This window comes from Oncorhynchus nerka, linkage group LG7 (genome assembly GCF_034236695.1).
Source record: "Oncorhynchus nerka isolate Pitt River linkage group LG7, Oner_Uvic_2.0, whole genome shotgun sequence".
Lineage (NCBI taxonomy): Eukaryota > Metazoa > Chordata > Actinopteri > Salmoniformes > Salmonidae > Oncorhynchus > Oncorhynchus nerka.
In genome coordinates, this window is record NC_088402.1 from 52876393 (window position 1) to 52890851 (window position 14459).

The 14459-nt window shown below is 42.8% G+C and overlaps 1 long non-coding RNA gene across 1 annotated transcript; it reads left to right on the forward strand.

The window, feature by feature from the left end:
* Nucleotides 1–631: 631 nt before the first annotated feature.
* Nucleotides 632–8471, forward strand: LOC135572518 (uncharacterized). The gene is made up of 3 exons (XR_010464364.1): nt 632–743; nt 7735–7776; nt 7967–8471. It is a non-coding gene; the product is annotated as an uncharacterized LOC135572518 (long non-coding RNA).
* The last annotated feature ends 5988 nt before the right edge of the window (nt 8472–14459 follow it).

A 14459-nucleotide genomic window follows, 5' to 3' on the forward strand; every position in this document is an offset into this window, starting at 1 on the left:
AAACTCAAAATCACGGTTAAAGTGGTTTGATTTAATATGGCACCTCGCAAAGTATTACCACTCATAACAAATAGAGAGATACGTGATCATGTGCAAACGCAAGCAAGGTTTGAAATGATTATGTTTTAGTGAAATATTATATAATGTTTGAGTTTCTTGCGGTCAATTTGAAGTCTACAAATTATTAGCAATTATGTTCCTGGCCCTCTCACCATCCGCTCATGAAAAAAAATCGGCCCAGCGGCTGAATGTAGTTGATGATCCCTGCTGTAAATGTTATACATTTACTTAGATATTATGTCCAATCCACACTCCTTCTGCAAATCGTCATGGCCATGTTTAGAGCAGATGATAGCAGAACAGCCTATTAGGTAATACAGGCATTTCCACACAACAAGCCACTGTTTGCTTTTCAAGTGCTCCTCATGTTAACTAAAAATAAACACCATGGCATTTTTCTGCTCTAATATCGTCGCTGTCAGCCGTCTACACCAGAACTCGAGATCTCCTCTTGGGGGCATACGTAGTTGTAGTCCGTATCCGGGAGGTCTGCCCTAGCGAAAAGCACAGTGTTCGACGGGGAATAAAACTACTCTACCCAGAAACCCCAACGCTCAGCCACAAGCTGGCTTCTTGGGCTTCGGGAGTGTTTCCCATTTAAACAAACACAGCGCTGAAGATGGCGGAGAGTTAATAGCGAAACGAAGAAGATATCGGTGCGCTCACAGAGATACATCGTTTTGGTGAGTTTACGACGTTTTCCCCTTTACACGTTCCTTCTATACCAAGCTCGGTTTTGCGCACGAATGGCATTGTCCGTCGTTCGGTTGGACGGACTTTGTTGTCCACTAATGTGTAGTAGGACTCTATACACTCTTCATAACACAACACGGGTTGGTGCGCCGCACACACGGGCACTGTGCATATTCCCGTTTATTTTGACAGCAAATGAAAAGTATAACTCCAGGTCCAAGCCAAGGGCATGGATTTTGGTGTGGGTATAGCGCGCTGTACCCTATGGTCTCTGGCATAGTGGCTTTGAACCTATTAATGGTCATAGCCGAGGAATTGAAAATAAAGTGCCCTTTAGTTTGGAACTTGAAGGGACACATTTTCTAACTTACTAAGAGGACAAGGTTGAGAGAGAAAAAAAGTGCTGTTTATGTTCTGGTACACGCGGAAGACACGACATAAATTACAGTATTTTCTGACTCGTAAACTAGCCTAGGACATGTTGCTTTCATTCGGTAAGTTCATGTCGCCCGGCGGCGCAGGGGTAAAGTCTAACCAAGTCAAATGTAAATGCGCTCTATCTCTCTCCCTCTCTATCCCTAGCTCTCTCTCTAGTTCGCTCACTCACACACCTCTAGTCAAGGTTTACTTCACCGAAGGAGATGTAACTTTACAGCGAAGCCTTGCTGTGTGTTGCTCCATTATTACATTGTTATTGCTGCTCGAGTTTGTTACATGGTGTCAGTGTATGTCGGTACGTCGCAGCCTACATGTGATACCCATCCTACTATTGATACACTGTAGCCAGCTGCAAATGTTGCTCGTCTATGTTCAAGTTAGATACAGGGCCAATCAGATTGAGCAACAACAATAAAAAATACGAGTTGATTTGAATTTGTTGTGCTCTTTAATTGTCAGTGTTCCAAACAGGGGATGAGTTGTATTTTTACCTGAACATGCAAACATCATCAGATAGAATTCCTAGCAAGCGGTGCACTGGGTTCGTCAGATTTGATGAAACGGAACTGGGATGAATTCTCTTACAGGTTGGCATTGCCAAAAAAATAATGAACTGCTAAAAAATATTGAACTGAAAGCGACACCCCCAATAAGCCACGAATATGACTGCATTGAGGCGTATGTCACAGTGCTTCTATGGCGTTATGCACCGTGTCACGGACTGTTTCATTTGTTCATTTAGCAAACAAGACAGCTCTTAATCCAGTTCCGTTGTCACAGCCAGCACACAGAGTTATGGCCTATTTTAGCTTTAAAAAGGCAACATTTTCCTCTCTGCCTCATGGCAAAATGTGTACAATAGCACGAGTTTCCATATAAAACAGCAAATTACCCCCCCCCCACTGGTTCCTTGCACAATGTTTGAAGAATCAACGGAATGATTTGAATAAAAAATAAATAATGTAGCTAGTCTGTGTGTGTTGTCAAATGTTGACTAAGGGAGTATATTCTAGTGAATTTACTGTAGCCTATTGTTGCTCCGTCATTTAGTCCATGAAGCCCATCGCTGATGGAGAAGGGGCGACAGGGAAGGGTTGTCATAGGTCATAACTCTGTACATGGATACTTTTAGGAGGTGTGCACTGTGCAGAGATGTGATTCTGGTTCACATGATAAGGGTCCGAACGCCAATAAGGGACAGACGTGTGGCGTGCAAGTCAGACAGTGCTCTCCCAGGATACAGTAGACAATGTGCAGCAGATAGTGTCGATGTTTCCTCTACCCGATCCCAACGTGGTTCGTTTCATTTCCCGTCTTACATGTATGTCGGTGTCATCTTAGACTTTGCTGCAACTTGTCGTGTGTGTGTGTGAAATAGTTCATCTACTCTAAAGGTCCTGTCTTTTATGACCCTCCCCCACTCCCTATTTATATAACCATCCCCGTTGCATAGTTATTTTACTTGAATTATTATAGAAACATCTATGATCTTATATATTGTTCTTCTGCTTATTAATATAGTGTCTCAATGTGTCAAAGAGAGAGTCTATGAGGTGTGTTGCAGGCAGCAGGGCCAGGGCAATAAGGTTGAGTTAATTATAAAAGCCTCGGTTTAAATTTAGCTCTGTGTCTCCGGCTTTGTTCCCGGATGACCTGGCTGTGTGACTGTGTTGCCTGGGTAGAGGGCCGAGTAGAGGGTGTGGCGGCCGGGCTGACAGCGTCTTGTTCCTCAGCGCCCCGCTGGCAGATTTTACAGTGATGTCTCTCTGTGGCCAAACCTTCAATTAACAGACACACGCTCACACCCTCGCAGTCACACACACTTGCCCCACCTCTCCCCTCCACGCTGGCTTACAGAGGGCTCCTAAATTGAGGTGGTGCAGGGAGACTGGACATAGACAGGCTGCTGGGCCTATAGGCCCCCAGATGGGGGTTGGGGATAGTAGTTGGATGGGGGGGTGACAGTGATGCATGGTGTTTGCTAAATAGAAGAAGGGGGTCGAGGGCAGGGGTGATGTTAGTGACTGGGTCCGGCTGTGGGGGTGAGGGGTGGAAGGAGGAGGATAGGCAATGGGTGCTAAGCAGAGGAGGCAGTGGGGACTACCACACTAGTCTGGGATGATGGGGAGGAGACAAGGGGGGATGTGTGTGTGTTGGTTCGGGGCTGGGGGGGTGGGGGGGTGTTTGTATTTGTAGTGACTCAGGGAAGTGGCTCAGGTTAAGCTACCTGTCACAGATCCCTCCGGAACTTTCATTACGCACACTTGGCCCCTATTCCCAGTGATTAGTAATTGTATAAGTGTGTCCTTGGTTTACCATTGTCCTGTCGATTATTGTTCCAATGTCCGTTGGTTCGTGTGAGTACCTGTGCTTTGGCTTTCGTGCCATTGTGGATTGTGCAGATGATTACGGGTCTCGTCCCGTGTGTTAATCATTGTGCCCTTGTGTTATTTATTCGAGGTACTCCTCGCTCTTTTGTTCGGGTTTCAACCCTGTGTTTTGTTACGTGTTTGTTTGGTCTTCGTCCCCGTGCCTTTAAACGATTACGCATTCCTGCGCCTGTCTCCCGACCCTTTATTCCAGCGTGACACTACCTGCTGGAATTTTTTACCTCATTATTCGTCTTTTTGTCTGTTTCCTCCTGCTCTTTTTGCTGCAAGTTTGTTCATCACATCTCTTTCTCTTCAGTTTGTATGTGTCGGCCTCTCTCTTGCTCGCTCTATGGTGTGTGTGACAGTGCCCCTCTCCCCCAGCTGCAGTTTGATGAGCTGATCTGTTGCGTTGCCTCTCTCTAAACCAGAGAGAGGTGGCCGTCCTGATGCCTGAGGTTTTGGGTATTTTCAGGCAGTGTACCCTTCTCCATAAGGACAGATTTTTGGGTTGTCCTGTCACTTGGACCTCTAATTAAGCAATAAGGTCCGAGGAGGTGTGGTATATGGCCAATATACCACAGCTAAGTGCTGTTGTTAGGCACTATGCCATATATAACAAACCCCTGAGGTGCCTGATTGCTACTATAAACCTGTTACCAACGTAATTAAGGTAGTGCAAATAAATGTTTTGTCATACTCGTGGTATACGGTCTGATATAACACGGCTGTCAGCCAATCAGCATTCAATTCAACTGGGTGGTTCGTGCCCTGAATGCTGATTGGCTGACAGCCGTGGTATATATTGGCCATATACCACCCCCCCATGCCTTATTGCTTAAATGCAGATTAGTCTGGGCTGCACAATACACACAGACACACACAGACTGACAACAGTAGCAGATAATTCTATCTAGTTGTGGTGTATAACGTTGAGGTCTATGCCCAGGGCAGACCTTTATCTCCCTGTCTTTCTACTAGCACAGAAGAGAAAAGACTACTTGTTGCGTCACTGCCAAGTCATTCACTTCCTAAGTGAGCAGCATTAAACTGACAAACCCTGAACTAGCCACTCATTTCTGTACCAAAGACATTTTAGCGGCTGGCTCTTGCGATCAGGTCTGAAGTTAGAAGATTGCTTGGCACGGGCTGGACCGCTACGGGGTGTTTCAGAGAAGATTGCGTGTGGAGTCTGAGCACAGCCGCAATGAAAGTCTCTGTGCCCAGTTGAATATTTGTCCATTTGAATGGTTGCGGTATGTGTGTGCTTACGGCTTACAGAAGCAGTAGGTGTCAGGTTGCCGACGGAGTTGTGTGTTTGTGCGCGTGTGCGTACATGCGTGCGTGTGCACGTGTGGTTTTGAAAGTAGGTTCCCTGGTAAACCGGTTTTGAAAGCTCACGGAAGGCAGACCAGCATGCACTTGAGTGTCGCCGGTTAAGTTCGGAAGTAGAACTATCTTTAACAACTCGTTTCCGGTTACCAAAAATGCCTGTTTTGTTGATCGCTGCTGTTTTAAAATGTGGTGCGCTTAAGAAGCCCCTGTAGGAGGGAGGGGGAGAGAGAGAGAGAGAGAGAGAGAGAGAGAGAGAGAGAGGACTGATTGAGATGAGGGAAGGAAACAGGACAGGAGGAGAGGGGACAGTTGGAAAGGCTGTTGTATGTGATTCTCTTCTCCTTATTTCCAGCCAGTGCCTCCAGTACACCTCATGTCCTCAGGTTTCTGATCTTTACTGAGCCGTCTGTCTCCCCTGTGAGAGGAATGCCAAGTGTCTCTCTCTCTCTCTCTCTTTTCCCACCCCCTGTCTTGTACCAATTCCATCACTTGCTTTCCATCTTTTGCTCTGCCTCTCTCTCCCTCTCTATCCCAGACTCCATCTCTCCCCTCTCTCTCTTTCATTACTCATAATTCATTTAATTCTAAGTCTTAATCCCCTTTAAGGCTGAATCACAGAATTCAGGCTAAATAAGTTAAGTCTGCTCTTAAATGACTGGGAGGTGAGAAGGTGATTTGAATGTGCATGACGTTTTGTCTTTTTGCAAGTATGTATTGTGCATCCGTGTGTGTTTTGGGAGGGGTGCGTGTGTGCCTGTGTGTGTTTGCACATGCAAGGATGTGTGTGTGTGTGTTTTGTAAGCACATGTTTGCGTGTGAATGTATGCGACTGTGTGTGTGGATGGGATGGCATTGTCTCATGTGGGTGTTGTACCTGCCTGCCTGGTGCGGGTGTGTTGTGTGACGCGAGCTAGCGAGCTCTGCTGGAATGCTTTCCAGATGGAGCTGGTTGGAACCAACTCTGTGACATCCTCCACCATGTCCTGCTCCCTCCAGCTCGAGTCTCCTGTCAGCTCCGTGTTGCCTGTCCACAGACCAACAGCACAACACTAAATAATGACACATATTTTAATGGCCAAGGGCTGTAGGACCGCTTTGATTGACAATAAATGATTCAGTTACTCAATAATATTCATTAATATATGCATGACCTAATTACGTTCCCCCCTGCGTTTCCCTCATTTCAGTTCCTCCCCATGAATATTTTAATCGAGGTAAAATAAGTGACATGTATTACCGTTTAATGACTACGTATTTGATTATTTTTTAAATGTTTTTATGCAACCAATTCATAGACACGGGAACTAATGCATTACCTCCTACTCTGACTCACTGGTGGACGATCAGTCAATGGTTTGGACAAGAGTTGCTCTTTTCTTTTGTCTGAGAGTACAGGTCTACATACGTGTGAGGGAGGGAGGGAGGGATAAATAGGAGAAAGAAGAGGGGGGAGGAGGAGAGTGTCATTTTTATTAACGTGGCGACTCCCGCTAAAATTCAGGGAGTGCTGTTGCATCCAGCTGTTACTGGTTGGGCGAAGCTTCGTTGCCACGGCAACTCAGCCCTGCGCTCAAGGTCGTTCATCCAGTTCTGAACCGAGCAGCGTGCTACACACACACACACACACACACACACACACACACACAACACACACACAATGCTATGCACACGGATGGAGAGAGCGAGAGAGGAGGGGAGGAGATTGGGAGAGACGAACGGAGAAAGAGAAGAGAACCGCTTCAATGTGACCAATCACAAGCACTTCACTGCCCCCCTCTTTCCTCTATAAAGGAAGAAAGAAAAAAAGAGAGAGCCCCTGGCCTTGGGGGTTGTAGGTTCTTCTGCCAGTTGATAAAATATTTAGCTGGTCAGAAGTAGGGAGGGAGGAATGGAGAGAGGTGGAGATGCAGAGGAGTGGTGAAAGGGGTTTGTGTTGTGTTCTCTACATGTTGCATTGTTCTGAGACTACTAGCTGATGTTGCTACCTGGAGTCTTCTTCAAAGCCTCTCTTTCCCAAGCCCAGGATGTTGTTAGCCTCCCTGAGGGGTAAATGTGTATAGGGCTGGACGATATGGCCAAAATATCATATCACAATATTTTTCTCATCGTTAAAGGTATGACCATATTTTAATGGCATTTTATGTTCTTGAATCATCAAAGTTCTAAATATGATCAGTGCTTGACTTGGACTGAAGTAGGGGCCGGTACTCAATTTGGGTGCTGATACTGTTTGTATTTAGATGCAGGAGCTCCACAATACTTTTGAGTGTGAAGTTTGACCCAGTGGTTGGATTTTTACAGTGAGGAGGCAACAGCAAATGTAGACTTTTCTTGCACAGGGTGAGGCTTTTTATTTGCAGCCTGCCAAAATACACTGGCCAAAGCCGTACAGATATTTACAAAAGAAAATAACAAACTGGTCATTGATCAAAGATCATCTGGATCCAAATATGTAGAGCTCTATCAAAAGAAAAACCCAGGCTGCAAATATGCCTGTAACCCAGCAGCATTCCCACCTGTCCTGTCCAACAAATAAGGAAATGACAGGTGCTTAAATACATATACCTATGATGCAACAGCCAACGAGAATCAGTTTTGCGTCAGGGTACTCAATTAACATTCAATTGCATGAATTTCAAAATACACATCCTCAGATGATAAACCCACATTAATAACCTTAAGTTACACATGTCAATAAAGGTTCGAAAATGTCCTTAGCATAGATACACTTTGGGGTATGAACATGTACGTCCCTCCAGGATAACCTATTACTGCATTACCCGTCAATGGAAAAACCATGCTCTAATGGGCCTCATTTGCCTGTCAATTATCTGAACAGGAAATGAACAGAAACCCCTCTTCAATCACAGAGGGAAACAAGGTAATCCTTTACATTTCTACAGCTTGACCTAATTCTCTTGATAAACATGTTCACATCACAGTTGGAACTGTTATACGTGTTAGGAAGAGTAACGTTTTACCTTGGAGATGCACAACAATAGGTTTCTGCACCAAACCATATGCCATCGCTCCAACCTCAAACTCTAATACACGTTTCTCATCTTTTACAGGTGATCAACTACCCACATCGGGACCACACGTCAATACAAAATAATGAATGTGCTTCTCATTATAAATCGTGTGTGATCTCTGATCATTTATGTTAATATAGGCAAGGCTTTAGATAGGAAAATTGTTGCAAAGAGGAAATGCGCTCAAGCAGTAGAACATTTTGAGATAATACTTTAAAGTACTACCTAAGTTGTTTTTTGGGGGTCATTTTTACTTGATTTATATTTGGACTACTTTCACTTTTACTCCACTACATTCCTAAAGAAAATAATGTACTTTTTACTTCATACATTTTCCCTGACACCCAAAAGTATTTCCAAATGCTTAGCAGGACAGGAAAATTGTCCAATTCACACACTTATCAAGAGAACATCCCTGGTCATCTCTGCTGCCTCCGATCTGGCAGGCTCCCTAAACATAAATGCTTAGTTTTTAAATTATGTCTGAGTGTTAGAGTGTGCCCCTGGCTATCCGTAAAAATAAATAAAAGTAAAATGGAAGTCGTACTGTCTGGTTTGCTCAATATAAGGCATGTGAAATGATTTATACTTTTGATACTTAAGTATATTTAAAACCAAATGCTTTTAGACTTACTCAAAGTAATATTTTACTGGGTCACTTTCATTTTCTATTAAGTACACTACCGTTATAAAGTTTGGGGTCACTTAGAAATGTTCTTGTTTTGGAAAGAAAAGCACTTTTTTTTGGTCCATTTTAAAATAACATCAAATTGATCAGAAATACAGTGTAGACTTTGTTAATGTTGTAAATGCAAAACACCAGCCTCAACGTCAACATTGAAGTGGCGACTCTGGGATGGGGCGACTTCTTTGCAACTCTGCCTAGAAGGCCGGCATCCCGGAGTCGCCTCTTCACCGTTGACGTTGAGACTGGTGTTTGGCGGGTACTATTTAATGAAGCTGCCAGTTGAGGACTTGTGATGTGTCTGTTTCTCAAACTAGACACTCTAATGTACTTGTCCTCTTGCTCAGTTGTGCACCGGGGCCTCCCACTCCTCTTTCTATTCTGGTTAGAGCCAGTTTGCACAGTTCTGTGAAGGGAGTAGTACACAGCGTTGAACGAGATCTTCAGTTTCTTCGCAATTTCTCGCATGGAATAGCCTTAATTTCTCAGAACAAGAATAGACTGGCGAGTTTCAGAATAAAGTTATTTGTTTCTGGCCATTTTGAGCCTGTAATCGAACCCATAAATCCTGATGCTCCAGATACTCAACTAGTCTAAAGAAGGCCAGTTTTATTGCTTCTTTTAATCAGGACAACAGTTTTCAGCTGTGCTAACATAATCGCAAAAGGGTTTTCTAATGATCAATTAGCCTTTTAAAATGATACACTTGGATTAGCTAACACAACGTGCCATCAGAACACAGGAGTGATGGTTGCTAATAATGGGCCTCTGTACGACTATGTAGATATTCCATCAAATCTGTTTCCAGCTACAATAGTCATTTACAAAAAAATGTGCTTTTCTTTCCAAAACAAGGACATTTCTAAGTGACCCCAAACTTTTGAACAGTAGTGTATATTTACTTTTACTCAAGTATGACAATAACTACTTTTTCTACCACTGGTAATTATGTGAGAAATGGCGGGGGGGAAGTATTTGTGCAAAAAATATTGATATACTGTAAGTTATAATGAACCTCACAGGCTGGTGAAAGTGCATGGTGATCTTGATGCTCCTTTCCAATAAATATTGAGGGTCTTATTCTGGTGACATGATGATCGATGCCTTTTGACAAAACAAAATCAGTAGAGTTGAAAATGCAATGGAGAATCATAGAACTTTACATTGTATTCGGTACATGAAAACGTACGTGAAAAAGTACATTTTGTTGCACTGTCATCTCGCACCGATTTTTATCTGCAACAAACACACCACTGGTGGGCAGATTAGCATATTTTCTTAATGCGTATTCTAGAAAATTCACATGAAAGTTTGTTGCCAATTGGATGGAAACCTAGCTACTGACCATCTATTTTCAGGAAATTGGCATTTATTGCCCTTGAGCTAGCTCTGCAGAGTGGTCACTAGCTGGTACAGCCACAAAGTCATAAAATCAGATTTTAAACCTAACCTTAACCACACTGCTAACTCTTAATGCCTAACCTATTTTTGATTTAAATTCATTTTTACGATATAGCCAATTTTGACTTTGCAGCTGGCCCATCTAGCGGAAATCGATCTCAGTTCTCCGTCCAGGGCAAGATTCACGACGATAAACGTAAACTTGCGTCTTTTTATAATGGATTCAATGGCTGCTATTTCTTTTGCCACAAGGGACATTGTGTCGATTTCTAAGGTGCTTTTGGAACCTGTGCTGCCTCACAGGGAAGATTCATGGCAAAAAAAGTACATGTCCTCACCTGAAGCTCTTAGCAAATGAGCAGTTCTCAACTTTTGTCAGTCTCTTACTAATGGTAAGACCGGATGATTGTCAATTTTAAAAAAATTAGAGTTTCCTCATGTAGTTATTTTTAAATATGTAAATATTTTTATGTAAGGTAAAGTAAAAATCCAAACCGGTCCGTACATCAATACAGGTATGTAGTAAAATCGACACAGTTTGTGTGTGAGTGAGACTGTCTGTTCCTGTGTGTGTTTCTCCATTCAGATCCACTTAGTGATGAGCCTGTGAGTGTCAGTGATATGTGGGGTATCTTTCTGTTAATGCTGGCTGTGTCCTATTGGGTGGATGGGAGTGGGGGTGGGGGGGGGGGGTTGTTGGGGGAACCAGAGTTTCACAATTGTCCTTTGTTTCTGGACTGTAGGGTAATATGGATGGGTGATTCTCATTAAATCCATTTTAAACATGTCTGTAGCAAATTGAGTTATGAAGCCATGGTATATCCCCAAAAATCAACTGGTATTCTGAGGATAAAGATGTCCAGTTTTGGGCTTTATTTTGTACACTTTCACCCCAAGTTCTCATTACCGAAATGCATCCGGATGAAATTCTCGGGCAATTTTCTAAAATCTTATGATAGAAAAACCTAATGTACAAACAGTGTCTGTGGACATCTCTTTACCGTAACAATTTTTTTCAAATTCCTGTAAAAACTCAAATTTGTTTTTAAATAAACAAGTTAATTTATTCACATACAGTACCAGTCAAAAGTTTTGACACCTGCTCATTCAAGGGTTTATCTTTATTTTTTTTAACCATTTTCTACATTGTAGAATAATAGTGAAGACATCACAACTATGAAATGACACATATGGAATCATGTAGTAACTAGGGTTGCACATTTTGGGGAATATTCAGAGGTGTAAACTTTCCGTGGAAATTGAAGGGAATATATGGGAATTAACGGAAATATATGTACATGAATAATAATACCATTTAAATCTAGATGTTTTTTGCATTGGATATATTTACCATAGCATATGGAGACAGAAACATAAATCTTTTACCTTATCATAAGTAGACATAATTGCAAATGATTAAATTCTTCCAATATCATTTTTAAAAACTATTTAGTTAAATTCATAACTTTAATGAAATGAGTTGACTCTTCACGTGGGATGATTTCACTGAACAACAAAAGAAAGGGAATATTGAATGATCCCCCAATATTGAATAATCTCCCAAAAACGTTGTAAAATTATAGTCTAGAAACTAAAGCTTTGGTTGACTTCCTCTCAGACTTCCATATCTTCTCCCTGGACCTCTGAATTGTCCACCTTTTGAACATCAGACTCTGAGGTCTCACCTTCACTGTCACTTTCCAACCTTGTTGAGGATGACTCGTTGTCGGGCTCAAAAAGCCTAAAATTTGCCCGGATAGCCACCAATTTTTTAAACCTTTGTTCTGGTCAGCCTGTTGCGTGCTTTGGAGTGTGTGGTCCCAAACAGGGACCAGTTGTGCTCTGAGGCGAATGATGTTTGTGGGATTTGGAGGATGATAGAAGCTACAGGGGAAAGAGCCTCAGATCCACAAAGTCCCTTCCACCGGGTGGTTGATGAGATATGTCGGCATGACTGCCATATTGCATCTCCATCCCAAAGCCCTTGCTAGGAAGTGTACTTCACCAGACTGCCAAGAACCTTGCCCTCATCCAGGCCAAGGTGGCGAGACACGGTAGTGATGACACCATAGGCCTTGTTGATCTCTGCACCAGACAGGATGCTCTTGCCAGCATAATTGGGGTCCAACATGTACGCTGCGGCGTGTATGGGCTTCAGGCAGAAGTCTTCACGCTTTTTGATGTATTTCAGAACTGCAATTTCCTCTGCTTTGAGCAACAGTGAAGTGGGCAGGACAGTACGGATTTCTTCTCTTACATCTGCAAGCAGAGTCTGAACATCAGACAGCATGGCATTGTCTCTCTCAGTCTGTGCAATAGCTACTACAATAGGTTTCAGGCTGCTTACCACTCTCTCCCAAAATACATCATCCAGGAGGATCCTCTTGATTGGGCTGTCCATTTCGGCAGACTGTGATATGGCCATTTCTTGGAGAGACTCCTTCCCCTCCAGGAGACTGTCAAACATGATGACAACACCACCCCAACAGGTGTTGCTGGGCAGTTTCAATGTGGTGCTCTTATTCTTCTCACTTTGCTTGGTGAGGTAGATTGCTGCTATAACTTGATGACCCTTCACATACCTAACCATTTCCTTGGCTCTCCTGTTGAGTGTATCAATTGATTTCAGTGCCATGATGTCCTTGAGGAGCAGATTCAATGTATTAGCAGGAACAGCCAATGGGTGTGATGTTAGGGTAGGGTAGCAGAAATTGATAACAAGTTAGAAATGATTTAAACACCATTTGCTGTAGGCTACTATTTACTAGTTAACAAAAAAATTATGTATGTCATAAAATATATTCACCCCACCCAGTATTGTAATCAAAACTTACCAGAAAGCACGTAGTCCTTGGCTCAGACAGTGTAGTAGTGTGGGATAAATATAATCTCATTAGTGTGCAAGATCTTGAGAATCTGCTGTACATGTGATGGAAGATTGCACTGTGCATGCAGAGGGTTGCAAATCCATTGAATTGGGGATAGTTTATCCAAAATATGCTACAGGACCTAGAATTGCCTTACGTGTATCCCACAAAAAAGGTTCACCGTTATAAGCTAACTTCTTTGATGAATATAAACAAAATTCCCCCAAATCCCAGGCTGAACTTCCCATGGAAAATTTACCAGAAGGTTTCCGACCCTTTGCAACCCTAGTAGTAACCAAAAAAGTGTTAAACAAATCCAAATATATTTATATTCTTTAAAGTACTCACCCTTTGCCTTGATGACAGCTTTGCACACTCTCTCAACCAGCTTAACTTGGAATGCTTTTCCAACAGTCTTGAAGGAGTTCCCACATATGCTGAGAACTTGTTGGCTGCTTTTCCTTCAGTCTGCGGTCCAACTCATCCCAAACCATCTCAATTGGGTTGAGGTCGGGTGATTGTGGAGGCCAGGTCATCTGCACTCCATCACTTTCCTTCTTGGTCAAATAGCTGTTACACATCCTGAATGTGTGTTGGGTCATTGTCCTGTTGAAAAACACATGATAGTCCCACTAAATAAAGGTTAAATATATATTTTTTTAAATGACAAACCGTTCAGTGACCACTTGTGTCTTGTGGATGGGGGTGTTGTCATCCAATAGGGGCATAGATAATGGCCACCCCAGCATTTTGTGGAAATTTTGCTAAAATGCTTTGTCCCCAAGGGGATTTAGGAAATTTCCCCACGAGGGAGAATTTTCCTTGTTTTACTATCCTTGTGGGGACATTTGGGGATTTTATTTTTTACTTCACCTTTATTTTACTAGGCAAGTCAGTTAAGAACAAATTCTTATTTTCAATGACGGCCTAGGAACAGTGGGTTAACTGCCTGTTCAGGGGCAGAACGACAGATTTGTACCTTGTCAGCTCAGGGATTCGAACTTGCAACCTTTCGGTTACTAGTTCAACGCTCTAACCACTAGGCTACCCTGCCGCCCCACAAAGATAGAAGAACCAACCAACCCACACACACATACACACATTTTGTCACTTTCCTGAGTATGACACAGATGCTTGTTATAGGAGTCCGGAAAGGGGCGTGTGTAAGGGGGTTCTGTTGAAAAAAAAACGTTATTTCCATTGTTAAAGAGTGAGTCTTGTTTATCTGTTGAAGAGCTCCATCCCCTACACACACACATACACATACACACATACATATACACACACACGTTATGTTCTTCTATACTCGTGGGTATTTACATTTAATTTCCATTCAAAATCCTATTTTCCCTAACACCTAAACCTAGCCTTAAAACCTTACCTTAACCCAAACCCTAAGTCTAACTCCTAAACCTAACCTTTAACCCCTTACCCTAACCCTAATCTAACCCCTAAGCTTAAATAGTTTTTGTCCTCATGGGGACGTGGGAAATGTCCCCACAATGGATCATTTTCCTTGGAAATTGTTGGTCCCCACAAGGATAGAAGAACCGACACACACGCACACGCACACACACAT